The following is a 301-nucleotide window of genomic DNA, read 5'->3' on the forward strand; positions in this document are numbered from 1 at the left end:
CAGTCATTCATTCAGTCAGTCATTCAGTCAGTCATTCAGTCAGTCAGTCAGTCCTTCAGTCAGTCAGTCCTTCAGTCAGTCAGTCAGTCAGTCAGTCAGTCAGTCAGTCAGTCATTCATTCAGTCAGTCAGTCAGTCAGTCATTCATTCAGTCAGTCATTCAGTCAGTCAGTCATTCATTCAGTCATTCATTCAGTCAGTCAGTCAGTCAGTCAGTCAGTCATTCAGTCATTCATTCAGTCATTCATTCAGTCAGTCATTCAGTCAGTCATTCAGTCAGTCAGTCAGTCTTTCAGTCAGTC

Source organism: Sinocyclocheilus grahami, unplaced genomic scaffold (assembly GCF_001515645.1).
Source record: "Sinocyclocheilus grahami isolate Dianchi unplaced genomic scaffold, SAMN03320097.WGS_v1.1 scaffold1679.1, whole genome shotgun sequence".
NCBI classification, from domain to species: Eukaryota; Metazoa; Chordata; class Actinopteri; order Cypriniformes; family Cyprinidae; genus Sinocyclocheilus; species Sinocyclocheilus grahami.